Source organism: Pleurodeles waltl, chromosome 7 (genome assembly GCF_031143425.1).
Source record: "Pleurodeles waltl isolate 20211129_DDA chromosome 7, aPleWal1.hap1.20221129, whole genome shotgun sequence".
In the NCBI taxonomy this organism is placed as follows: domain Eukaryota; kingdom Metazoa; phylum Chordata; class Amphibia; order Caudata; family Salamandridae; genus Pleurodeles; species Pleurodeles waltl.
In genome coordinates this window covers 1,112,789,446-1,112,817,205 of record NC_090446.1, presented here as the reverse complement: position 1 = coordinate 1,112,817,205, position 27,760 = coordinate 1,112,789,446, and positions in this window count along the sequence as shown.

Sequence of the window (27,760 nt, the reverse complement as noted above, 5' to 3'; positions counted from 1 at the left end):
ATCTAGATACTATTTGGAAAATCCAAGCAGAGGATGACTCCTTGCTGGGACACAGAACTGTGTCTATGTCCCAGAAAAGAGCCATACACTTGGAATTTTTCTTAGGCTAAGAAACAATATTTTCAGCCTTTGGCTCCTCTTGGTGACAAAAATGTGTGCTATCTTAAACTGAGTCAGGACATGAGTGGAATGGAAAGGACTAGGAACAATCCCTTGCCAAGCCCCACCCTCCTGATTAATTTTTTCTTCTATTGGTGTGGTTCGAGGGGTGAGGGCGGGTGACCTGGCTGCTCTGCCTGTCATCCCAACCACTTCCCTTCCTCCAATCAACAGAAAAAAAGAGCATCAAGCTGGTCCAGGCTAGCAAGAGGTAAGGGCGCTAATGGCTGTTTTTAGCCCCTCCTGTAGCCCCATGTACCACCATAATCCTTGACTGGACCTGGGGATGGCTAAGAATCCCTCCCAGATCTAGCCAATATGTGTTTGGCATCATTAATATGCACATCTGTGAAGTGGCCCGGAAGTGAGCACCAGACTCCCTTATTCAGACGATTGCCACTGCCCAGAATGGAATGGTTACTGGCAAACTCCCACTCACTGCCCTTATAACAGTGAGGAGCTTGTCCCTCATTGGGGGACGGGGGCAAAAAACCCTAAAAACCTAAAAATATTCATCCATTTGTTTAAGCTCTTGGCTGCCATGCCATATAAATATACATCTTATAAGGACTTCCTGGAGACAGCCCCAATAGAGCAGCCAATAGTTTAATTAAAAGATGAACACTGAATAAGCTAAAGGGGGTAGCCTATAACCAGTGCAGTTGGCGTCCAACCTACTTTCCGCTCAGATTCAGCTACAACTGTTTGGATAAAATAATTAAAGCCAATTGGGAGTGCACTGGTTTTCCAGACTACCTCTGGCCAATGAGATACTGCTGTGGGATTTCACATGATACTGGGGATAGGCAGGTAGCACCTCTCTTTGTATAACGTGTGTATTCTTACCACACCTTTAGCGAACTTCATTGGTTGAGTGTTGCACTTGTCAGGTCACTGGTTTTGTCCAGGCACACTGAACACAAAAGAACCAATCTATTAATAAGGAGGTAATTCACAGTTAAACATCTGCAGTTGACTTTACAAAAAATTCTGAGGGGATGGGGGGTCAGCAGCACTGACTTCTAAATCATGAGAAACACCCTACAATCAGTGGAAAGGCCTCTATCTCAGCAGGTACCTATCTTTAAAGAAATACCGCGTTAAGTGTACCTATCACACAACAGAGCCTAGCACTCAGTTGTTGAGCATCTTACAAAATCATGCAGAGCATAACATGGGTCTTGGTCACAAAGAAATAGAGTCAGCCAGAATGAGGAGCATGTGTTCACAAGGACACCACATCAGGGGCTTTTGGCCCTACACTGACTACTACATTTCTCATAAACACATTGCACATGACACACCTTAATACTCCAACGGTCTACTTGTGAGTCTGTCAAAGTATGCCTTCTCCATGCTTGACACAATTATAGCATTTCAACCCAAGTCCCGAGATGTTACACCTCAAACTGCTGTAATGCTTCACACACACAAATAAAAAAATATATAAGCATACATATATGTATTATGTTATCATTATATTGATATGTAAGTAGAGCAATGCATCAATAAAATAACATGATGATTGTATGTTTATGGGTTTACTTTCCTATAATAACACAAATCTGTCATAATGTGTAAATATCATTATAGCAATAACCTTATCATTATATCCATTTAAAAGTGGATCAATTAATCAATAACATATAAGATGATTAGTGTATGCTTATGGATTTACTTTCCTATAATAGCCAATACTAGTCACAAAACATAAATATGATTATAGAAATTGCATCTACAAGTGCTCCACTATTGAAATACTGAAGGACACATTTAAAAAAAAAAAAAAAGAATAAAAGAAAACAAAAACCTTCAATTACAACAAACTTGGTAAGCCTGTGTTTGTAAAGATTTATCCATACATGTACATATGGGACTCTTTCCTGTACAAATTTATATATCCTGTTTTTTTCAATAAGCGTATCATATTAAAATCTCTATGTCTGTATACCTCTGATATGCGGTCATATATCTACATATTTATGGGGCGTGTCAAGATGGTGACCGGTGCGGTTGTATAAACTGCAGCTCTGCTCCCGGTCACGTGTTCATCCTGATTCCAGGCTCCCCCCGCCCTCCCGGCGGGTCGCCGCTTGCCCCACCACTCGAACGGCCCCCCGGGAAAGTTTGGCCTAGATCCGGAAGAGGAGCGTATTCTGTGCACGGCGTGGGCGGTGTGCGCTCTGCGGTGCACGGTACCGGCTGGGGCCCAGCGCCCGCCCCGCGAAAGCCCTGAATCTTGAAGCTCCTCTTGGACGACTCTCGGAGCCACGCCCGCCGGGCCCCACGTGCTCTGTGGGACCGTGGCCTGCCGCCAGCATGGGAGGCCGGGGAAACACCCATGCCGAAGCTGTGTTCCTCCTGCATGCACTGCAGATGACGCGTGCGACCTGCGAGCCCCTGCTGACTCTGCCTCTCCACACACAGCACGATCGGATGCTACTGACGACGCAACCCCAGCGGTGACTACCTCCTTGGCAGTGAGTACACGGCTTGCCCCAAGGGGCACTCCCTTCCCCACCCGCAGGCCACCGAGCACATCCACCTAGCCCCCTGTGACGGGGAACACTGCGATCATCGCCTGGACACAGGAATCGGAGCCTAGGGCTTGCGCAGCGGTGAAGTGGGGAATCAGTGGCACTTATTGAGCCACGGCTTACCCTGTACGCATTCAGAGGTCCCTCGTTGTCATTACGCCCACGCATGAACCTTTGCTCCCAAAATAGCTTTCTACAGGCAACGTCCACAGGCTTGCTCATAGACCCCACTGTGGAGAGCATCTGGGGCGGAGACTTTAATAGTGTCCCGGATATCCACCTTGATCGCTCTTATCCTCCCCTACCCTCCGCCCCGAGCAGGCAGGTATCACAGGAGCTTGACACATGGAGCGTAAAAAATGGCCTAAATGACGTCTGACGCCTGCGACACCCGACAGACCGTGAGTACTCATTTTACTCCCCAGTGCATGACTTGCATACTAGGATTGACCTATTCTTTGTCCCTTCCACAATGATATCCAAGATCAGCATTGCCACTTACCTGGCACGTACTGTGTTGGATCACTGCCCCTTACAGGTGGCTCTGGACTGGGGTCGCCCGAGGACCCGGATACCAACGTGGCGCCTACAACCGGAGGCCCTGATGGATCCCCCTTTTCGGGCGGACCTAGCACAATGCCTGTCCACTTATTTCTCACAAAACCAAAACACGACCACACATAGGGCAACAGAGTGGGATGCACATAAAGTGGTGATATGGGGACACTGCATGATGGCTTCCGATGGGGTCCGCAGGGTTCTAGCCAGGGAACTGTCACAGTTAGAATGCAAACTACGCACTGAAGAGATCGCCGTGGCCAGAGGCGAGAAAGCGGCGAACACACTCATATCCATACGTGCAGACCGCAGGGAGGCCGACGATAGATTGCGCAAGCATGATCACCGACATTACACTACACGCCACTACACTGAGGGCGACAGATCAGGCCGCCTGCTGGAATGGCTGGCTCACGATAATCCCCAGTCCTCGCCCATCAGAGCGATCCACTTGGATTCAGGTGAACTAGTAAACACCCAAGGGGCAATCAACGAAGCCTTTTACACCTACTATTGTACACTATACGCCCCTCCTCCCTCCCCCCAGGGGGCCGTGTGACTGGCTTTCTGGACTCCCTACAGTTCCGCCGCCTGCCTCCGGAACAGGCGGACACACTGAATGGGCCTATCGAGGTTGAGGAGATCAGTTGTTCAGAGGCAAGGCCCCTGGCTCGGACGGCCTCCCACCTGAGTATTTCGCATCGCTAGCGCCCCACCTCTTGCAGCCCCTACTCCAGGTCTACAACGAGGCGCAGTCCCACGGTACACTGCCGGCATCCATGCGGGAAGCCCTCATAGTGGTACTGCCGAAATCTGGCTGCGACCTCCTTGATGTCCGGTCATATCGTCCCCTCTCATTACTAAACACTGACTTCAAAATACTTGAGAAAATCTTAGCCAACCGGCTTCTCCCATACATTCCTCACTTAATTCACGAGGATCAATCGGGTTTCATACCGGGTAGGATTACTTCACAAAATATTAGGAGACTGATCCGTATACTACACGCCACCGATCCAACCCCTATCAGCAGCGAAGTCGCTGTGTCACTTGACATAGAAAAAGCGTTCGATACACTGAGCTGGGATTTCCTCTTCCAATCACTCGCAGCACTGGGGCTCGGAGGTGGATTCATAGCATGGATCAAGATCCTCCACTCCAATCCATCGGCCCCCGTCAAAACGGGACAAATTATCTTAGACCCATTCCCCATTTCCAGGGGCACCAGACAGGGCTGCCCCTTATCCCTCCTACTATTCGCCCTGGCCATGGAACCCTTAGCCGTACACCTTAGACAACAGGCGCAACGCTGGGGCATCCCAGAACTACATACATTTCATATAATCTCCTTGTACGCGGATGATGCTTTAATTTATCTACGGGACCACACATCGTCACTAAGCCAGGTAATGGAGATATTGGACTCCTATGCAGATATTTCTGGCCTATGTGTAAATAAGTCAAAATCTTGCATCTTCCCCTTATCTCCAGTGCCACCGGAACTCCAGTCAGCATTACCGAATTACCAGCTGCCATGGTGTCAAACCACCTTTAAATACTTGGGCATACAGATGTACCACTCTCTCAAGGACCTCAGGGAAGGCAATTTGGACAGAGCCCTCCGCTCCATTAGGGGCTCCCTGCCCTTCTGGGGTACGCTCTCCCTGTCCCCCATGGGCAGGGTCTCTATCACTAAGATGATCATCCTCCCTCGCCTACTTTACTACTTTGCAACGCTCCCACTTGTCTTGCCACGCTCATTCTTTAAGACACTACAGGGCACTCTGACGGACTTTGTGTGGGGTAAGGACAGATACTGCGCGGCCTCATCTACGATCCAACATCCACAGACTGAGGGTGGACTGGGTGTCCCTAATTTTGAAATATACTATGCTGCGGCCCAGCTGCAGTGGCCAGCAGATTGGCTACGCTATCACCCATCGGGCGAAAAATCGACCCTGCTCAACTCCCTGGCTCAGACACCATTACTGACCTGGCTGTCAGACAAATCCTCCTCCCCACTACATGGGAACACTGTACTGACTGCTGCAAGGTCGTGCTGGCTACGCTATGTCCACGGCAGGGGACCTCGCTTGCCATACTCCCCTAAGTATCCCTTGACACTTCTGCTTGATGCACGGTCTTTGTTGGCACACCACACCATGTCCCTGTGGAAGGCGGCGGGCCTTGCGGGCTCTGCTCGTAGCCAAGCACACTATCACACTCTGATGGAAGACTCTCCCTCCCCTTGCTGTAACGGTGTTGCAGCAATTGTAGTGGTTTGGGCCAGGGAGGAGGGTAGTGCCGGACAGGGGAGGAAGACACAGATCTCAGGAAGCATCCCATTTTTAGGTTGAGCCTAGACACAGCGCAATCGCTGTCACTCAACAAATTGTAATCTACTTCTGTGGGCTTGCAACATGCCCGTCTCACGCTCATCACTTTCATTCATTCCTTGGCTTGCCTTTCAAAATTTCCTTGATTTTGTAGGTAAATGCTTTACATTTTTCCCACCTTGAGGCTGCTTTGTTACCGCTTCGGAGACTGCCCCTGTTACATGGATTCTTGCATGATCGGTCATATAGCTTAGTGTGACACAATATTTTTTTTCTTTTGTCTCACTGCTGCACGCTGCGTAGCCGTATGTTGTTTCTTCCATTTCCTTGTTTTGGGCATGCTGCTGTTTCTTTGTAGTGTCTGCGCACAAAGGCTGCAAGCTGGAGGGGGTCTTTTTAATTTTATTTTTTAAAGGTTCATACAAGGCAAACTTAATCAAAGGAGCGCTTTACATGACGACATGAAGTTTCATATAGCGCAACCTCGATCTGAGGAGCGCTTTACATGAGTACCACCTAACAGGTTTAGCAGTTGAAAAATATAGAAACTGGAGCATTTAACACAGAAAAAAACCACAGAAATCCTTAAAGAGGCTCTCCCGCCACAACAGGACAGCTGATACTCCAATATTCATTGCACTTAGGAAACTCACCCCATAATGCTTTGTGGGGTATTTCTTTTTTAAAACAGTTCTGCCCATAACTCAGCCTGTGGTTGTCCTATGATAATGGGACCACCACCAAACCATTCAGCATGACACGCTCTTTCTGTCTAGGTCGTCTTTGGGTCCCCACACTAGGTTGGGGATAGTAACCTTTCCTACCAATAAATGTCTTTTCATGCTCGCTCATGGCTGGACCTTGTTTGTAATAGTATTGCAGGAGGCCTGCATCACCTGAAAATGTGTAAAGCACTACAGCTTCTAGGGGCTACATATATGGTTGCACTGCATTACTTTCGGCCATTCTGTTTTCATGTCGTTATGACCTCCCATGGCTGCCTATATGGGTACACAACCATGTTTCTTACAAATGCTATTTTTCTTGTGGTGTCCTCTAGGGGCTATTCTGAGCATTACAGTCAAGATACTACAATGCTCGCTGCACTCAGAAACTTGCCTCAAAATGCTTTGCGGGGCATTTCTTTTTTTTTAAAATGTGCCCATAACTCAGCCTGTGGTGGTCCTATGACAATGTGACCACCACCAAACTGTTCAGCACAACACACTCTTTCTGTCTAGGTGAACTCTGGGTCCCCACAGTAGGTTGGAGGGGACCCCAAATAAACCATTCAGCACGATGCGTTCTTTCTGTCTAGGTCTTCCCTGGGTCCCCACACTAGGTTGGGGGGACCCTAAAATAGTTACCTCTCCCACCATTCAATGTCTTTTTAAGCTCTCTCATGGCTGGAACCTTTGTTTTACAGCTGGGAGCAGTTTGTGTTTTAAGGGCCTTGTTTGTAATAGTAATGCAGTAGGCCTGCTAGGCTGAAAATGAGTAAGGCACTACGTCCTCTAGGGGCTACATATATGGTTACACTGCATTACTTTCTGCAATTCTGTTTTTGTGTCATTATGCCCTGTAGGGACTAACAATATGGTGACGTGACCATGTTTCTTACAAATGCTATTTTTATTATGGTGTCCTCTAGGGCTGTTACGAGCATTACAATCAAGATACTATAATATTTGCTGCACTTCTAAACTTGCACTATGATACCTTCCGGGGCATTTCTTTAACAAAACATTTTTACCCATAACTCACCAAGTGGTGGTCCTAGGACAATAGGACCACCATCACAATGTTCAGCACAACACACTCTTTCTAGGGCATCTCTGGGTCCCACACTAGGCTGGTAGGGACCACAAAATAATAAGCCCTCCCACCAGTCAGTATCTTTTGAAGCTCTCTCATGGCTGGAACTTTAGTTTTACAACTGGGAGTAGTTTGTGGTTTAAGGGCCTTGTTTGTAATATTATTCTAGTAGGCCTGCTAGATCTGAAAATGTGTAATGTACTATGCCCTCTAGGGGCTAAATACATGGTCACACTGCATTATATTCTGCCATTCTGCCATTCTGTTTTCATGTGGTTATACTCTCTAGGGGCTGACTATATGGTTACATTACCTTGTTTCTTACAAATGTTATTTTTATAGTGGTGCTTTCTAGGGGCTGTTCTGAGCATTACAGTCAAGATACTACAATATTTGCTGCACTCAGAAATCATACCATAATGCTTTGTGGGGCATTCCTATTACAAAACATTTTTGCCCATAACTCACCGCACAATATCCTCTTTCTGTCTAGGTCATCTCTGGGTCCCCAAACTAGGTTCGGGGAAATAATGATATAAATAAATATAAATAATGGCATCATTTTCATTTTTTGTTGCACATAGAGGAGGAAGGTAAATGGAGGTGCTTTAGTTATATGCAGGGCCATTGGAATTATGTGGCAGGGAGGACCAAATTATGGTCAAGGTTGACCAATTTATGTGGCAAGAAAAGTTCAGTTAATCATTTACAACAGCTTAAACAAGCAAATGCCATACCTATTGCATTGCGAATGCTAGTTTTAGATGGAAAGGTCTGCTACTTCGCTTCAGGCAACTCCCTCCCCCATTGAGGTCCCCCCTGCCCTTACCCCCCTCATACCGCACTGCATGTATTGCATGCCCATTCTCCTCAATCAGAGATTGCTGGCTGGTCTCCTTGAAGGTGTGTGCAATGTCCTCTGTGTACCTACTGACTAGTATTCACTCCAGAATGTTGTTGCTTGCTGTTAAGACTCCTAACTATGCCTGTATCACTATCTACGTCCAATCAGTATTGCCTGCCTTTGTTATTGTTCCGTGAATATGGTCTCATTTTTTTCTTATTTCCCACTGACGTGCTTGTATGTGCTGTGGTACCGACAATTTTATGACAAGACCGGAGGCTCCTATTATGCTTTCTTTTCCTGCTTTATTTCAATAGCAGCCAAGAGAAAAACACCCATCCCAGAGGTTTGCGAAACAGGCAACCAATGGGAGATAAGAGTAATAATCTTAACCAATCAGCACACCATACAACATAAGATATACCAATCCTGACTGCAGGCAGCCCTCTTTTCTTGCTGCTTGCAGTCAAGATAGGTATATCTTTTGTTGCTCCATTCAGTTTTTATATTGGATAGCATTTACTGTTCTACTTTCATGTTCTAATATTGACTAATGATCTATCGTATACGCGTGTTTTTGTTTTCACTGTTTAATGTGCATTTGTTAAAATAACAGCGCCCGCGAGGCGCCAAGCCTTCTCTTCAGACACTTTTCCTCGCGTAGCCGTGAACGTTCTATTTTGAACGCCGGCTGACGCGAGCATCATAAATCCCTCTAACACAGTCCCGAGCGCATTCATTTTAAAATCGCTCGTTTCAGCTTCACCGGCATTTACTATTTAAACATTTTGACAGCTCCTTCCTCGCTCTACCTTCAGAGTGCATTTGTTGACAAGCGCTCGTTCTAGTTTTACCGGCTTTCGCTGCATTGAACAATTTTGACAGCCCTCACCTTCGCTCTGCTCTACATCTCGTCGACTGCCAATTCAGATACTTCCTGGTGAGGCGTGGCTTTGTGTTACCACCCTCTCAATTGTTAGCTTCCCGGTGAGTCACAGTTATTATGATTTTAAAGCCCTGCCCTTCAAATTTTTAACCCTTTACTGACCAGTTTACTTTCTTCCCATAGCAAAATGGATTTTACAGATTTTTTCTCTGCTAATGAAGATTCTGAAGAGAATTTTTTTTACAATTTAAATAATTTTATTCAATCTTCCGTTAAGAAAGCAGTTTCTGCTTCCATGGGAAACATTTCAAAGCAAATTCAATCTACTGTGTCTTCCTGTCTATCCCAATCACATGTGGCCCATTCTGCGGGGGAAAGCAGAAAGCTCAAAGCCTCGGAGGCTTTTGTTAATCAGGCTAACGCCTCGTCTGCGCTAATGGATGGTGAGTCAAACTCACTCAGGATGGAGGGTGAAGCTCCTCACAGGCCTCCTAGTACGGAGGGGAATAAAGTTATGTGTACTAAAAGTAAAAATAAAACAAAAAATGAGTCTAAGACCCATAAGATTGTGATTGCGGACATTAGAGACACGGATGACGATGGGGATGACAATGATTCTACCTCAGACAATGAGGATGATAACACCTCTGATTTTTGGATTGGACCTCCTCCAAAAAAGTCTAAATCAACATCAGCAGACCAAACCCACGCCCCACTATTGGATTCCGATGGCAGATAATTTTATTAAGGAATTAAGCAAATATGTTACCACCTTTGCTTCACTGGACAAAGCTCAACAGTCGCTTAAAAAGGTGCTTAACTCACAGGTTTTTGCCAGGGCCAGTACAGGAAGAGGCCGCTCCACCGGCCGGTCCTTCAGGAATCAAGGGTTCAGAGGTTCTTACAACTATCAACAGCAACAAGACTTTCGGCCACAATTCTACCCCCAGCGTTCCAGAGGGTTCAGAGGCAGGAACCAACGCAGGTCCCATAACAATTCAGGTAAGTCAATCTTCTGGCCATCCTTCTGTAGGGGGCTCGTCTAAAAATGTTTCTCCACAAATGGAAAGAGATTACCTCAGACCCCTGGGTTCTCAACACAGTCAAAGGCTATTTAATAGAATTTTACGAAACTCCCTTCCAACCTTCTCCCCTTCTTCCCCTCAGCTTTGCAGAAGACATATCAAATCTCATTTTTGCCGAAATCCAAGATCTCCTTCGAAAACGAGATATCCAACCAGCTCGTCCCCTTCCATCCGGTTTCATAAGCCTCCTGTTTTTAGTAATCAGAAAAAACAAAAAATTCAGACCAGTCATCAATCTCAGACAATTCAATCAATTTGTTGTCTATCTACATTTCAAGTTGGAAACAATTCTTCATTTAAGAGACTTGCTTCTTCTAAATGACTGGATGGTCCGTCTGGACCTTCAAGACACATACTTAACAGTTCCTATTCACTACTCGCACAGAAAGTTCCTACAGTTCCAATGGCAACATCAAACCTACCAATTTACTTGCTTACCCTTCGGGCTCTCCTCGGCCCCTTAAACCTATAGTAGCTCTTCTCCGATCTCAAGGTTTCAGAATGATAATCTATCTAGACGATATCCTTCTTATGCATCAAGACATCTCTATCCTTCGGTCTCAACTGTCCTACACCATATCACTCCTTTCAGATCTAGGTTTTTTAGTCAACAACGAGAAATCTATGTTTACTCCGTCTCAGACAATGGAATTCCTAGGCTTTCTAGTCAACTCCTCCCAAGGACTGCTACAACTTCCGAATTCAAAAATAAAAAGCATCAAATCAGAGATAACCCTATCTTTACAGCACACTTCTCTCTCCCTAAGGTCTCTTGCAAGGATTGTAGGTCTTCTTTCCTCCTCGATACAGGCAATTTTTCCAGGCCCTCTTTACTATCGGGCTCTTCAGAGATTGAAAATTCGACACTTACGCAAAGGTCTTGCTTATTCAGATTTCATCCCCCTCGACCTCGAATCCCGTACAGAACTTCAATGGTGGCTCGACCATCTCGAGGCTAGGAATGGCAGGACCATCTTTGCCTCAGCCCCAGATCTTGTCTTAGAATCCGATGCAAGCCTAACAGGTTGGGGCGCAAGGTGTGGGCAAATATCGACTGGAGGCACATGGTCTCTGCAGGAGTCTTTATTGCACATCAACTATTTAGAGATGCTTGCAGGCTCCTTTGCAATCAAACGTTTCACCAAAAACAGAGTCTGTTGTTCCGTACTTCTGCGTATGGACAACCTCACGGCAGTAAAATACATCAATCACCTCGGCGGTACCAAATCCAAACCTCTAGCAGAAATAGCAAAAAAATTCTGGGAATTCTGCCTACACCGAAAAATTTCAGTTCGAGCAGAATACTTGCCAGGTTCACTCAACTCAGTTGCAGATTGGTATTCACGTCATCTTTCCGACTACAGCGACTGGAAGCTTCACTCTTCGGTCTTCAACTCTATTCATCGCAAATGGGGTCCTCTCCATATAGACCTCTTCGCATCCCGTCTGAATGCCCAACTCCCTCGTTTCTTCAGCTGGAGGCCAGATCCTCAAGCTTTAGTGACCGACGCATTCCTTCAACAGTGGTCCCATTCAATAAACTACGCATTTCCTCCATTCATCATGATAAACAGAGTTCTCGCTCATCTTCGTCGTCAAAAAGCCACAGTAGTTTTAGTGGTTCCGTTGTGGCAAGCCCAAGTGTGGTATCCCACTCTTCTCGAATTATCAATCGACTTCCCTGTACTTCTGCCCTCCTTCCCTTCTCTCCTTCTCAATCCACAAGGTCTCCCTCACAATCTCATTCTCAACGAATCCCTTCTCCTATCCGCCTGGAAAGTTTCAGGTCTTCCTCATCTTATCCAAGAATTTCACTCGAAGCTGCAACCTACATCAACAATTCCTGGGCTCCAGGCACTTCCAAGGCTTACAAATCAGCTTGGTCCATCTGGTCTAGCTGGTGTCTGGGAAAAGCATGGGATCCCTTTTCAGCAGATCTAACTCTGATAGCTAATTTTCTTGCTTCTCAAGCTAGCGCCGGCAAATCGTAGAGGACCATTAATCTATATAGGTCAGCTATATCCCTGCATCATCCTTTTATAAACGGAAAACCTGTAGGAGAACATCCTATCATTTGTCGTCTCTTGAAAGGAGTAAAATTCTCCAATCCTCCACTTCCCAAATACACCGCTTTATGGGATGTTAATCTCATCTTACAAATGTTTGTATCCTGGCAAGATAATAGCTTATTGTCTTTGAAAATGCTTTCCGCTAAACTAACAATGTTACTATGTCTAGTATCTATCAAATGTCTGTCTGATGTGAAAGCCTTGGATATCTCAGCTCGTCACTTCACCCCTACTGGTGTTCTGTTCAAAGTCTCTCGTCGTACAAAAACCAACATTACTTCTGTTTTCTACCCCTTCTTTCCCAATCAACCGAAACTTTGTGTGGGAAACTGTTTAAAGGTTTATGAACAAAAGACGACCGATCTTAGAACATCTTCTGCTTAATCTCCTTCAAGAAACCTTATAAACCTGAATCTTCCCCTACCTTAGCCCGTTGGGTCAAATGGGTTATGTCATTAGCGGGCATTGATACGTCAAAGTTTGGAGCCCATTCTGCTAGAGGGGCTATGGCGTCAAAAGCCTTTTGGGCTGGCTCACGTTTGGAAGATATTCTAAGATCGGCAGATTGGTCAAATGATTTTACTTTTCGCACATTTTATTGTAAACCTGTTAATACAGCAACTTCTGTAGTAATTAACATGCTTTAAACAAGCATAATAGGAGCCTCCGGTCTTGTCATAAAATGTAGATTTTCCGAGTATTTATGATGGAAAGTCTTAATTTTATTAAAGGCACGGAGGTGAGATTTATCCCACCGCTTACTGTACTAATGTTGTTCTTTCCCGCCCTTTTAGTTACTACCAATGCTCCAGCATCCTCTTCAAACTAATCCATCTGATGCCGCTTCTACTCAAAGTACTCTTCCAGCGCAATCTCCATTGAAGATTGATTCCTCCGTTCTCCATCCTGTCAAGCCGTCCTACTCGCCTAACCTGGACAAAATTCAATACTTTTTTGCACTTATCCTGGCAATATGCTTAATTTTTTGTATTGTACCTTTATTCAAATCATTTTCTTGACAGTCTCGCAGCTGAAAAGAGGGTTGCCTGCAGTCAGGATTGGTATATCTTATGTTGTATGGTGTGCTGATTGGTTAAGATTATTACTCTTATCTCCCATTGGTTGCCTGTTTCACAAACCTCTGGTGTTTTTCTCTTGGCTGCTATTGAAATAAAGCAGGAAAAGAAAGCATAATACTCGCCTCCGTGTCTTTAATAAAACTAAGACTTTCCATCATAAATACTCTGAAAATCTACATTTCATATTAATGGCTTTTGCCCTGAATGTTATTTGCTCTTTAATGCCCATAGCACGGACTTCAAACGCAGTAATTTATACTATTGGCACGAATACTACCATGTTGTTTTGTTATTGTATTCATCAAAATAAATAAAGAAATTAAAAAAATGCAGATGTAATGTGAGGCCCGAGTGCTGGCTCTACAAATCTTCAATGATATCACTTGCATCTCAGCCGAGGTGGCTGCCTTTGGTCTAGCTGAGCTGCCTTAAATACCTTATGAGATTGTCTCTTTCTGATTTCCATAAACCAGCCTAATAGTCTCGTTCACCCACTGAGTCAGTGTTTCTTTAGTTCCCTATTTACCTTGGCCAAGAAGGCTAAAGATTGCGAACCGAGAATTTGGCTTCCTGAATGCACTGTCACGATAAATAGATAAGGCATGTTTAACATCCAACAAACTAAACAACCTTTTTCTTTAATAGGAGAGAGAAAAAATGGTGAAATAATCTCCCAAGAACAGGGGTGTTCAGAAGTTTTGGATGAAACATGGAATTAGGCCTCACTACCACTGCATCATTCAAAGATCTCAAAAAGGGTGGATGTCAAAGAAGATCTCAGGGTTTCCCCAACCTTCGTGCTGGTGTGACTAGTAATGGAAAACACATTTCGTAGGCGAGAAACTTAATACCTGCCAACTCCAGAGGCTCGAAAGTAGAATACTGTGAAAATTTCAAAACCAAAGGAAAATCCCATGGAGCTGCAGACAGACTGAATGTGCAATAGAGAATTTGTAAAAAAAAAATAAAAAAAAAGGCTTGAGAGGAAGCTACTGTACTTTTAAAGTAGATAAACTCAAATTCTTGATAAAGCAGTCCACTAAGATTTTCAGAATAGAAAAGTATGAACAAGAAATGGAGGACAGGTTTTGATGGCAACACAAAGCATCAAAAGCACCCACATTTTTAGAGTAAGACTCCAAAGTAAAAGGCTTTCACAACTTTTTGATTATTTGTACCAAATAAGAAGGCAACAGCTTCTTTAAAAGAGCTAAGAGCTCTCAACCTCCAGATGGACAGGGTGAGAGTCATATGGAGTGGGTGGTTGGACTTCTGCAAAGAATATGGAAGGCAAGGTAGAATCTAAGGCAGAAGCATTGCCACCAGCCTCAGAAGCGGTAGCCAATTCCTGCATGGTCAATATGGCACTACCACAATTACGAGCACCTTCACAAGCTGTATTTTCAGTAACAACTTCTGAATAAGATGAACTGGAGGGAAGGCAAACAACAACCTCCTTAGGTACTTCATGAGTAAAGCATATATTCCATGACTCCTTCCGTGGATATTGTGCAGAAAAGCATTGAGAGCTGCACATTTATCCTGGATGCAAAAAGGTCTATGAATGGGGTGCCAAGTCTTGAGAATATCTGTCGAAAAATCTCCCTGAGCAGTATCTGTTTCTGAGAGGAAGTTAACACTCTGGCCAGTTGATCTGTTTACACATTGTCTGATTCCCTCAAGTGAACTGCCCTAATTGAGAGAAAATGTCCCTCCGCCTAGAGGCCCAGGGAACATGCCACCTCATTTAGGGGTTTCAAGTGTGTGCTGAATTCATTGTTGATATATGCCACAGATGCTGAATTGTCTGTCCTTACCCACACATTGGAGGGGAAGAGGTAAGGTAAAGAACTCTGTAAATTGCTGTTAGTTCCCTCCAATGTGAGGCTCTTAATGAATGACTCCACCAAGGACCATCTTGGTCCATAAGTCACATTCCTCATTGTTCCACGCCAACCATCTACACTGGTGTTTGTGGCTAGAATCAATTGTGGTTCCGGGTGCATAGAGATCTCCTTCAGTAGATTGTTACACATAAGCTACCACTGCAGAGTGTTCCTGATCTTCTGTGTGCCTGGAATCCTGTGTTCTAGATTCTGTAACAATGGTGACCAATATCTGTGAAGGTGCCATGGCAGGGTCTGAGGTGGGACCTTGCTTATTGCACTGTAAACACTAAGGGTGCAGTGTGGCCTTGTATCTCCATTCATTCCAATGTTGTTGCCTCTTCTTGCTTCAACAGCAAAGTCAAGAGTCTCTGAAGACATTCTGCTCTTTCTATTGGAAGAAGAACTCTCCCCATTTGGGGGCTGAAACTTACCCCAGTGACAATCTCATTCATTGCAGTACTCAGTTGACCCTGACCCCTGTTGAACCGGAACCCATGCTAGTTTAATGTATTGATGGTCAGTTCCATATGAATATGTAACTGCTTAAGAGATGGAGCTTGCAGCAGCCAGTTGTCCAAATATGGGAACACTGACACCCTGAAGATGAAGATATGAAATCTGATGAGTTTGTAAAAGCTCTAGGGGATGACTTCCACCCAAAATGGAGACCTCTGAACTGCGAGTGATGCTCTTTCACACAAACCTCAGATACTTCTGATGAGATTTCACTGATGGGACATGTAAGTATGCATCCTTCAAATCCAGCATTGCCAAGTAGTGATTCTTTTTTACCAAAGGAGTTATTTGTACTAACGTCTCCATTTTGACAGGGATTTTCTTCACCATCACATTCAGTGCCTTCAGAACTGTCACCGTCAGATAACCTATATTCATCTTTGCCACCAGAAAGACTCTTGAGTATACTCATTCCTCTTCTACTCTGGAACAGAATCAATGGCTTTCTTCTTTAAAAGACTCTTCTTTTGTCAAAGATTTTTCAGAGGCATAGAAATTATCCCTGAGTTCACAGAAAGGAACAGAAATTCTATCTGATAACTCCTTCTCACAATGTTCAGAATGCACTTGCATGAAGTACATCTTTTCAAACATTCCAAGAAGTGGTGGATCCTGCCAAAAACATGTGATTCCTGATCATTATCTTCTTGGCACTCAGAAAAGTCAGAAGTGGTGTTCTTTAGAAGGATCATACTTTTCTTTCTTATGATATTTCTGCTGAAACTCTCTAGGTTGAAATTTTGCTGTATTGTCAAAGTTTTGTTGTCTTCTGGAAGGCTGCCTTGAAGACGACTTGTGCTTAAAAAATTCTAAGGCTGTTGTCTTCGAAAGGAAGATTGATGCTTTAATTCTATGAAAATCGTATGTAGCTTTTTTTTAATCTGTACCAAACACTTTTACTCCCTCAAAGGGAATCAGCATTCCAATCCTTTAGAAGCACATTTGCCTTGCCACCACAGATGCACCACTAGCCAAAGCCCTCACTGCATCAAAAGAGATATCCAAGACAATCTCCACTTGCATCTCTGTGCTCTCTCACAAGTTCGCACATTCTTGTCCCTCTTGGACTGCTTTAAGAGTTCTTTAAAATCTGAAAGGAGTGACTGAAACATACAAGCTGCATATACTCTTATACTAGAGCCAAATGAGAACCATTGTAACTTTTCCTGAAGGCTTCATCTACTTTCTTGCCAGCTGGATCTCTCAGGATACTCTCCTACGCCATGGAGGATCTACTGACAAGACTCGCCACCACTGAGTCCATTTGATTAACATCTGGAAATTTCTCTTTAATGGATTATAATAGATACAATTTTCCAATAAACCTAGAGAAATTATTATTATTTGGATTCTTCTACTCATTAACTACCTCATCAGACTTATTGATGGTAAACCTCAGGCTCTGGGGGCATCCATGCTCCATCCTTCCAATAGCCTGTTTCTACCACTTTGCTGTACGGGTAATCCTGTGCCTGGCGGGGAGAGATACCTGTACCAGACCTGCCAACTTAAAAGAAAATTCAGCATGTGAGGAGGCAGCAGGCCTTGGAGGGACAATGCTTTATGCCCTGAAGTGCCTGAGGTGAAGTATACAGTAAAGTAATGGGTGGATGGCTTGAATTAATCTCAGTCACTGGTAATTACTCTTGGCTGCATTCCAGTCCACTGTTATTCTGTACACCATGCCATCTCAGTTTGGACCAAGTAATTTGCAAATCAGTTGTGACCCTGCTCCAATAGCAACAGTCTAGCAGGAACTGCCAAGCCGGGTCCTCCCTGAATGGGAACAACAACAGTACAAGACTGGTTTTGCTCTGGTTGGGGCTTTCCAGTTAGGTGTAGCTTGGTTCTAGTGGCACAGTGAACAAAGGACCCATGTCTAGGCACACCCTTAATGTAAGGAAATGCCTCCTTGGCATGGTTGCCCCCTGACTTTTTGCCTTTGCTGATGCTATGTTTACAATTGAAAGTGTGCTGAGGCCTGCTAACCAGGCCCCAGCACCAGTGTTCTTTCCCTAACCTGTACTTTTGTATCCACAATTGGCAGACCCTGGCATCCAGATAAGTCCCTTGTAACTGGTACTTCTAGTACCAAGGGCCCTGATGCCAAGGAAGGTCTCTAAGGGCTGCAGCATGTCTTATGCCACCCTGGAGACCTCTCACTCAGCACAGACACACTGCTTGCCAGCTTGTGTGTGCTAGTGAGAACAAAACGAGTAAGTCGACATGGCACTCCCCTCAGGGTGCCATGCCAGCCTCTCACTGCCTATGCAAGTATAGGTCAGTCACCCCTCTAGCAGGCCTTACAGCCCTAAGGCAGGGTGCACTATACCATAGGTGAGGGTACCAGTGCCTGAGCATGGTACCCCTACAGTGTCTAAACAAAACCTTAGACATTGTAAGTGCAGGGTAGCCATAAGAGTATATGGTCTGGGAGTTTGTCAAACACGAACTCCACAGCACCATAATGGCTACACTGAAAACTGGGAAGTTTGGTATCAAACTTCTCAGCACAATAAATGCACACTGATGCCAGTGTACATTTTATTGCAAAATACACCCCAGAGGGCACCTTAGAGGGGCCCCCTGAAACTTAACCGACTGTCTGTGTAGGCTGACTAGTTCCAGCAGCCTGCCACACTAGAGACATGTTGCTGGCCCCATGGGGAGAGTGCCTTTGTCACTCTGAGGCCAGTAACAAAGCCTGCACTGGGTGGAGATGCTAACACCTCCCCCAGGCAGGAGCTGTAACACCTGGCGGTGAGCCTCAAAGGCTCACCCCTTTGTCACAGCACCGCAGGACACTCCAGCTAGTGGAGTTGCCCGCCCCCTCCGGCCCCGGCCCCCACTTTTGGCGGCAAGACCGGAGAAAATAATGAGAATAACAAGGAGGAGTCACTGGCCAGTCAGGACAGCCCCTAAGGTGTCCTGAGCTGAGGTGACTCTAACTTTTAGAAATCCTCCATCTTGCAGATGGAGGATTCCCCCAATAGGGTTAGGATAGTGACCCCCTCCCCTTGGGAGGAGGCACAAAGAGGGTGTACCCACCCTCAGGGCTAGTAGCCATTGGCTACTAACCCCCCAGACCTAAACACGCCCTTAAATTTAGTATTTAAGGGCTACCCTGAACCCTAGAAAATTAGATTCCTGCAACAACAAGAAGAAGGACTGCCTAGCTGAAAACCCCTGCAGAGGAAGACCAGAAGACAACAACTGCCTTGGCTCCAGAAACTCACCGGCCTGTCTCCTGCCTTCCAAAGAACTCTGCTCCAGCGACGCCTTCCAAAGGGACCAGCGACCTCTGAATCCTCTGAGGACTGCCCTGCTTCGACGACGACAAGAAACTCCCGAGGACAGCGGACCTGCTCCAAAAAGACTGCAACTTTATCCAAAGGAGCAGCTTTAAAGAACCCTGCAATCTCCCCGCAAGAAGCGTGAGACTTGCAACACTGCACCCGGCGACCCCGACTCGGCTGGTGGAGAACCAACACCTCAGGGAGGACCCCCGGACTACTCTACGACTGTGAGTACCAAAACCTGTCCCCCCTGAGCCCCCACAGCGCCGCCTGCAGAGGGAATCCCGAGGCTTCCCCTGACCGCGACTCTCTGAAACCTAAGTCCCGACGCCTGGAAAAGACCCTGCACCCGCAGACCCCAGGACCTGAAGGACCGGACTTTCACTGCAGAAGTGACCCCCAGGAGTCCCTCTCCCTTGCCCAAGTGGAGGTTTCCCCGAGGAAGCCCCCCCTTGCCTGCCTGCAGCGCTGAAGAGATCCCTTGATCTCTCATTGACTTCCATTGCGAACCCGACGCTTGTTCTAACACTGCACCCGGCCGCCCCCGCGCCGCTGAGGGTGAAATTTCTGTGTGGGCTTGTGTCCCCCCCGGTGCCCTACAAAACCCCCCTGGTCTGCCCTCCGAAGACGCGGGTACTTACCTGCTGGCAGACTGGAACCGGGGCACCCCCTTCTCTCCATTGAAGCCTATGCGTTTTGGGCACCACTTTGAACTCTGCACCTGACCGGCCCTGAGCTGCTGGTGTGGTGACTTTGGGGTTGCTCTGAACCCCCAACGGTGGGCTACCTTGGACCAAGAATTGAACCCTGTAAGTGTCGTACTTACCTGGTAAAACTAACAAAAACTTACCTCCCCCAGGAACTGTGAAAATTGCACTGTGTCCACTTTTGAAATAGCTATTTGTGAATAACTTGAAAAGTATACATGCAATTGAAATGATTCAAAGTTCCTAATGTACTTACCTGCAATACCTTTCAAACAAGATATTACATGTTAAATTTGAACCTGTGGTTCTTAAAATAAACTAAGAAAAGATATTTTTCTATAACAAAACCTATTGACTGGATTTGTCTCTGAGTGTGGGTACCTCATTTATTGTCTATGTGTATGTACAACAAATGCTTAACACTACTCCTTGGATAAGCCTACTGCTCGACCACACTACCACAAAATAGAGCATTAGTATTATCTCTTTTTACCACTATTTTACCTCTAAGGGGAACCCTTGGACTCTGTGCATGCTATTCCTCACTTTGAAATAGCACATACAGAGCCAACTTCCTACATTGGTGGATCAGCGGTGGGGTACAAGACTTTGCATTTGCTGGACTACTCAGCCAATACCTGATCACACGACAAATTCCAAAATTGTCCTTAGAAATTGATTTTTGCAATTTGAAAAGTTTTCTAAATTCTTTAAAGTCCTGCTAGGGCCTTGTGTTAGTCCCTGTTAGCATTTCTTTTAGAGTTTAAAAGTTTGTTAAAAGTTTGAATTAGATTCTAGAACCAGTTTTAGTTTCTTAAAAAGTATTCCAACTTTTAGAAGCATAATGTCTAGTGCAGAGATGAATGTGGTGGAACTCGACACCACACCTTACCTCCATCTTAAGATGAGGGAGCTAAGGTCACTCTGTAAAATAAAGAAAATAGTAATGGGCCCCAGACCTTCCAAACTACAGCTCCAGGAGCTGTTGGCAGAGTTTGAAAAGGCCAACCCCTCTGAGGATGGCAACACAGAGGATGAAGATAGTGACTTGGAGGAAAATTCCCCCCTACCAGTCCTACTTGGGGAGAACAGGGCTTCTCAAGCCCTGACTCCACAAATAATAGTCAGAGATGCTGGTTCCCTCACAGGAGGGACCAACAACTCTGAAATCACTGAGGATAACTCCAGTGAAGAGGACATCCAGTTAGCCAGGATGGCCAAAAGATTGGCTTTGGAAAGACAGATCCTAGCCATAGAAAGGGAAAGACAAGAGATGGGCCTAGGACCCATCAATGGTGGCAGCAACATAAATAGGGTCAGAGATTCTCCTGACATGTTGAAAATCCCTAAAGGGATTGTAACTAAATATGAAGATGGTGATGACATCACCAAATGGTTCACAGCTTTTGAGAGGGCTTGTGTAACCAGAAAAGTGAACAAATCTCACTGGGGTGCTCTCCTTTGGGAAATGTTCACAGGAAAGTGTAGGGATAGACTCCTCACACTCTCTGGAAAAGATGCAGAATCTTATGACCTCATGAAGGGTACCCTGATTGAGGGCTTTGGATTCTCCACTGAGGAGTATAGGATTAGATTCAGGGGGGCTCAAAAAACCTCGAGCCAGACCTGGGTTGACTTTGTAGACTACTCAGTAAAAACACTAGATGGTTGGATTCAAGGCAGTGGTGTAAGTAATTATGATGGGCTGTACAATTTATTTGTGAAAGAACACCTGTTAAGTAATTGTTTCAATGATAAACTGCATCAGCATCTGGTAGACCTAGGACCAATTTCTCCCCAAGAATTGGGAAAGAAGGCGGACCATTGGGTCAAGACAAGGGTGTCCAAAACTTCCACAGGGGGTGACCAAAAGAAAGGGGTCACAAAACCTCCCCAGGGGAAAGGTGGTGAGACAACCAAAAATAAAAATAGTAAAGAGTCTTCTACAGGCCCCCAAAAACCTGCACAGGAGGGTGGGCCCAGAGCCTCTTCACAAAACAATCCTGGGTACAAGGGTAAAAACTTTGATCCCAAAAAGGCCTGGTGTCGTAGCTGTAATCAGCCTGGACACCAAACTGGAGACAAGGCCTGTCCCAAGAAAGGTTCCACTCCAAACTCCAATCCAGGTAACACTGGAATGGCTAGTCTCCAAGTGGGATCAACAGTGTGCCCAGAGCAAATCAGGGTCCACACTGAAGCTACTCTAGTCTCTGAGGGTGGGGTGGATTTAGCCACACTAGCTGCCTGGCCGCCTAACATGCAAAAATACAGGCAGCAGCTCTTTATTAATGGGACAAGTGTAGAGGGCCTGAGGGATACAGGTGCCAGTGTCACCATGGTGACAGAGAAACTGGTTTCCCCTGGCCAATACCTGACTGGAAAAACCTATACAGTCGCCAACGCTGACAATCAGACTAAAGCACATCCCATGGCAATGGTAACTTTAGAATGGGGAGGGGTCAATGGCCTGAAACAGGTGGTGGTCTCCTCAAACATCCCAGTAGACTGTCTGCTTGGAAATGACCTGGAGTCCTCAGCATGGGCTGAGGTAGAACTAAAAACCCATGCAGCCATGCTGGGTATCCCTGAACTGGTGTGTGTAAAAACAAGAGCACAATGCAAGGCACAGGGTGAAAAAGTAGAGCTGGAGTCTGGAAGAAAGGCCCAGCCTACCAAGAGAAAAGGAAAGTCAGTTGGGAAACCAACTGCAACACAGTCAGAAAAAGAGAACCTCTCTTCTCAGGAAGAAGTTCTGCCCTCTGAGGGAACTGAGCCTTTGGAGCTTGAACCTTATCAGGTTGAGCTCTTAGGCCCAGGGGGACCCTCAAGGGAGGAGCTGTGTAAGGGACAAGAAACCTGTCCCTCTCTTGAAGGCCTTAGGCAGCAAGCTGCTGAAGAGTCCAAGGGCAAGAAAAATGGAACACATAGGGTCTATTGGGAAGATGGACTCCTGTACACTGAGGCCAGAGACCCCAAACCTGGTGCCACTAGGAGAGTGGTAGTGCCTCAGTCGTTCAGAGAGTTTATTCTGACCTTAGCCCATGATATTCCCCTTGCTGGGCATTTGGGACAAACCAAGACGTGGGAGAGGTTAGTCAACCACTTCTACTGGCCCAATATGTCCCAGAAGGTTAAGGAGTTTTGCCTCTCCTGCCCCACCTGTCAATCCAGTGGTAAGACAGGTGGGCACCCAAAGGCCCCCCTCATTCCACTTCCAGTGGTAGGGGTCCCCTTTGAAAGAGTGGGTGTGGACATAGTTGGTCCACTAGAACCTCCCACAGCCTCAGGAAATATGTACATCCTAGTAGTAGTGGATCATGCTACTAGGTATCCTGAAGCTATTCCCCTTAGGTCGACTACTGCCCCTGCAGTAGCCAAGGCCCTCATTGGTATCTTTACCAGAGTGGGTTTCCCTAAGGAGGTGGTGTCTGACAGAGGTACCAACTTCATGTCAGCATACCTAAAACACATGTGGAATGAGTGTGGAGTGACTTACAAATTCACTACACCATACCATCCACAAACTAATGGCTTAGTTGAGAGATTCAACAAGACATTAAAAGGCATGATCATGGGGCTCCCAGAAAAGCTCAAAAGGAGATGGGATGTCCTCTTGCCATGTCTGCTTTTCGCTTACAGAGAGGTGCCACAGAAGGGAGTAGGATTCTCACCCTTTGAACTTCTGTTTGGTCACCCTGTAAGGGGACCACTTGCTCTTGTTAAAGAAGGCTGGGAGAGACCTCTTCATGAGCCTAAACAGGACATAGTGGACTATGTACTTGGCCTTCGCTCTAGAATGGCAGAGTACATGGAAAAGGCAAGCAAAAACCTTGAGGCCAGCCAACAGCTCCAGAAGTTTTGGTATGACCAAAAGGCTGCAATGGTTGAGTTCCAACCAGGGCAGAAAGTCTGGGTTCTGGAGCCTGTGGCTCCCAGGGCACTTCAGGACAAATGGAGTGGCCCTTACCCAGTGCTAGAAAGGAAGAGTCAGGTCACCTACCTGGTGGACCTGGGCACAAGCAGGAGCCCCAAGAGGGTGATCCATGTGAACCGCCTTAAGATCTTCCATGACAGGGCTGATGTAAATCTGTTGATGGTAACAGATGAGGATCAGGAGGCAGAGAGTGAACCTCTCCCTGATCTTCTGTCATCAGACCCAAAAGATGGCTCAGTAGATGGAGTGATCTACTCAGACACCCTCTCTGGCCAACAGCAAGCTGATTGTAGGAGAGTCCTACAACAGTTTCCTGAACTCTTCTCCCTAACCCCTGGTCAGACACACCTGTGTACCCATGATGTGGACACAGGAGACAGCATGCCTGTCAAAAACAACATTTTTAGACAGTCTGACCATGTTAAGGAAAGCATCAAGGTGGAAGTCCACAAGATGCTGGAATTGGGAGTAATTGAGCGCTCTGACAGCCCCTGGGCTAGCCCAGTGGTCTTAGTCCCCAAACCTCACACCAAAGATGGAAAGAAAGAGATGAGGTTTTGTGTGGACTACAGAGGGCTCAACTCTGTCACCAAGACAGACGCCCATCCAATTCCTAGAGCTGATGAGCTCATAGACAAATTAGGTGCTGCCAAATTCTTAAGTACCTTTGACTTGACAGCAGGGTACTGGCAAATAAAAATGGCACCTGGAGCAAAAGAGAAAACAGCATTCTCCACACCTGATGGGCATTATCAGTTTACTGTTATGCCCTTTGGTTTAAAGAATGCCCCTGCCACCTTCCAAAGGTTGGTGAATCAAGTCCTTGCTGGTTTGGAGTCCTTTAGCACAGCTTATCTTGATGATATTGCTGTCTTTAGCTCCACCTGGCAGGATCACCTGGTCCACCTGACGAAGGTTTTGAAGGCTCTGCAATCTGCAGGCCTCTCTATCAAGGCATCCAAATGCCAGATAGGGCAGGGAACTGTGGTTTACTTGGGCCACCTTGTAGGTGGAGGCCAAGTTCAGCCACTCCAACCCAAGATCCAGACTATTCTGGACTGGGTAGCTCCAAAACCCCAGACTCAAGTCAGGGCATTCCTTGGCTTGACTGGGTATTACAGGAGGTTTGTGAAGGGATATGGATCCATTGTGACAGCCCTCACTGAACTCACCTCCAAGAAAATGCCCAAGAAAGTGAACTGGACTGTGGAATGCCAACAGGCCTTTGACACCCTGAAACAAGCAATGTGCTCAGCACCAGTTCTAAAAGCTCCAGATTATTCTAAGCAGTTCATTGTGAAGACAGATGCCTCTGAACATGGGATAGGGGCAGTTTTGTCCCAAACAAATGATGATGGCCTTGACCAGCCTGTTGCTTTCATTAGCAGGAGGTTACTCCCCAGGGAGCAGCGTTGGAGTGCCATTGAGAGGAGGCCTTTGCTGTGGTTTGGTCCCTGAAGAAGCTGAGACCATACCTCTTTGGGACTCACTTCCTAGTTCAAACTGACCACAGACCTCTCAAATGGCTGATGCAAATGAAAGGTGAAAATCCTAAACTGTTGAGGTGGTCCATCTCCCTACAGGGAATGGACTTTATAGTGGAACACAGACCTGGGGCTGCCCATGCCAATGCAGATGGCCTTTCCAGGTTCTTCCACTTAGAAAATGAAGACTCTCTTGGGAAAGGTTAGTCTCATCCTCTTTCGTTTGGGGGGGGGGTTGTGTAAGGAAATGCCTCCTTGGCATGGTTGCCCCCTGACTTTTTGCCTTTGCTGATGCTATGTTTACAATTGAAAGTGTGCTGAGGCCTGCTAACCAGGCCCCAGCACCAGTGTTCTTTCCCTAACCTGTACTTTTGTATCCACAATTGGCAGACCCTGGCATCCAGATAAGTCCCTTGTAACTGGTACTTCTAGTACCAAGGGCCCTGATGCCAAGGAAGGTCTCTAAGGGCTGCAGCATGTCTTATGCCACCCTGGAGACCTCTCACTCAGCACAGACACACTGCTTGCCAGCTTGTGTGTGCTAGTGAGAACAAAACGAGTAAGTCGACATGGCACTCCCCTCAGGGTGCCATGCCAGCCTCTCACTGCCTATGCAAGTATAGGTCAGTCACCCCTCTAGCAGGCCTTACAGCCCTAAGGCAGGGTGCACTATACCATAGGTGAGGGTACCAGTGCATGAGCATGGTACCCCTACAGTGTCTAAACAAAACCTTAGACATTGTAAGTGCAGGGTAGCCATAAGAGTATATGGTCTGGGAGTTTGTCAAACACGAACTCCACAGCACCATAATGGCTACACTGAAAACTGGGAAGTTTGGTATCAAACTTCTCAGCACAATAAATGCACACTGATGCCAGTGTACATTTTATTGCAAAATACACCCCAGAGGGCACCTTAGAGGTGCCCCCTGAAACTTAACCGACTGTCTGTGTAGGCTGACTAGTTCCAGCAGCCTGCCACACTAGAGACATGTTGCTGGCCCCATGGGGAGAGTGCCTTTGTCACTCTGAGGCCAGTAACAAAGCCTGCACTGGGTGGAGATGCTAACACCTCCCCCAGGCAGGAGCTGTAACACCTGGCGGTGAGCCTCAAAGGCTCACCCCTTTGTCACAGCACCGCAGGACACTCCAGCTAGTGGAGTTGCCCGCCCCCTCCGGCCCCGGCCCCCACTTTTGGCGGCAAGGCCGGAGAAAATAATGAGAATAACAAGGAGGAGTCACTGGCCAGTCAGGACAGCCCCTAAGGTGTCCTGAGCTGAGGTGACTCTAACTTTTAGAAATCCTCCATCTTGGAGATGGAGGATTCCCCCAATAGGGTTAGGATTGTGACCCCCTCCCCTTGGGAGGAGGCACAAAGAGGGTGTACCCACCCTCAGGGCTAGTAGCCATTGGCTACTAACCCCCCAGACCTAAACACGCCCTTATATTTAGTATTTAAGGGCTACCCTGAACCCTAGAAAATTAGATTCCTGCAACAACAAGAAGAAGGACTGCCTAGCTGAAAACCCCTGCAGAGGAAGACCAGAAGACAACAACTGCCTTGGCTCCAGAAACTCACCGGCCTGTCTCCTGCCTTCCAAAGAACTCTGCTCCAGCGACGCCTTCCAAAGGGACCAGCGACCTCTGAATCCTCTGAGGACTGCCCTGCTTCGACGACGACAAGAAACTCCAGAGGACAGCGGACCTGCTCCAAAAAGACTGCAACTTTATCCAAAGGAGCAGCTTTAAAGAACCCTGCAATCTCCCCGCAAGAAGCATGAGACTTGCAACACTGCACCCGGCGACCCCGACTCGGCTGGTGGAGAACCAACACCTCAGGGAGGACCCCCGGACTACTCTACGACTGTGAGTACCAAAACCTGTCCCCCCTGAGCCCCCACAGCACTGCCTGCAGAGGGAATCCCGAGGCTTCCCCTGACCGCGACTCTCTGAAACCTAAGTCCCGACGCCTGGAAAAGACCCTGCACCCGCAGCCCCCAGGACCTGAAGGACCGGACTTTCACTGCAGAAGTGACCCCCAGGAGTCCCTCTCCCTTGCCCAAGTGGAGGTTTCCCCGAGGAAGCCCCCCCTTGCATGCCTGCAGCGCTGAAGAGATCCCTTGATCTCTCATTGACTTCCATTGCGAACCCGACGCTTGTTCTAACACTGCACCCGGCCGCCCCCGCGCCGCTGAGGGTGAAATTTCTGTGTGGGCTTGTGTCCCCCCCGGTGCCCTACAAAACCCCCCTGGTCTGCCCTCCGAAGACGTGGGTACTTACCTGCTGGCAGACTGGAACCGGGGCACCCCCTTCTCTCCATTGAAGCCTATGCGTTTTGGGCACCACTTTGAACTCTGCACCTGACCGGCCCTGAGCTGCTGGTGTGGTGACTTTGGGGTTGCTCTGAACCCCCAACGGTGGGCTACCTTGGACCAAGAATTGAACCCTGTAAGTGTCGTACTTACCTGGTAAAACTAACAAAAACTTACCTCCCCCAGGAACTGTGAAAATTGCACTGTGTCCACTTTTGAAATAGCTATTTGTGAATAACTTGAAAAGTATACAT